This window comes from Galeopterus variegatus, unplaced genomic scaffold, assembly GCF_000696425.1.
Source record: "Galeopterus variegatus unplaced genomic scaffold, G_variegatus-3.0.2 Scaffold10073, whole genome shotgun sequence".
NCBI lineage: Eukaryota > Metazoa > Chordata > Mammalia > Dermoptera > Cynocephalidae > Galeopterus > Galeopterus variegatus.
In genome coordinates this window covers 1-214 of record NW_007736184.1, presented here as the reverse complement: position 1 = coordinate 214, position 214 = coordinate 1, and positions in this window count along the sequence as shown.

Sequence of the window (214 nt, the reverse complement as noted above, 5' to 3'; positions counted from 1 at the left end):
GGAAAGTGACTGAGCTCACCAGGAGTGGACGAATGTGCTTAGGAGCAGGTTGTTAAAAGGGTGTAGCTTCCTCAGTTTCTCTGTCCTGCTTCCTCACACCATGTGATCTGTACACACTGGCTCTTGTTTCATTTGCTGCCATGAGAGGAAACAGACTGCAGCCATCATCAGATGCAGCTGCCCCAGAATCAGGAGCCAAAGAAACCTGTTTTCT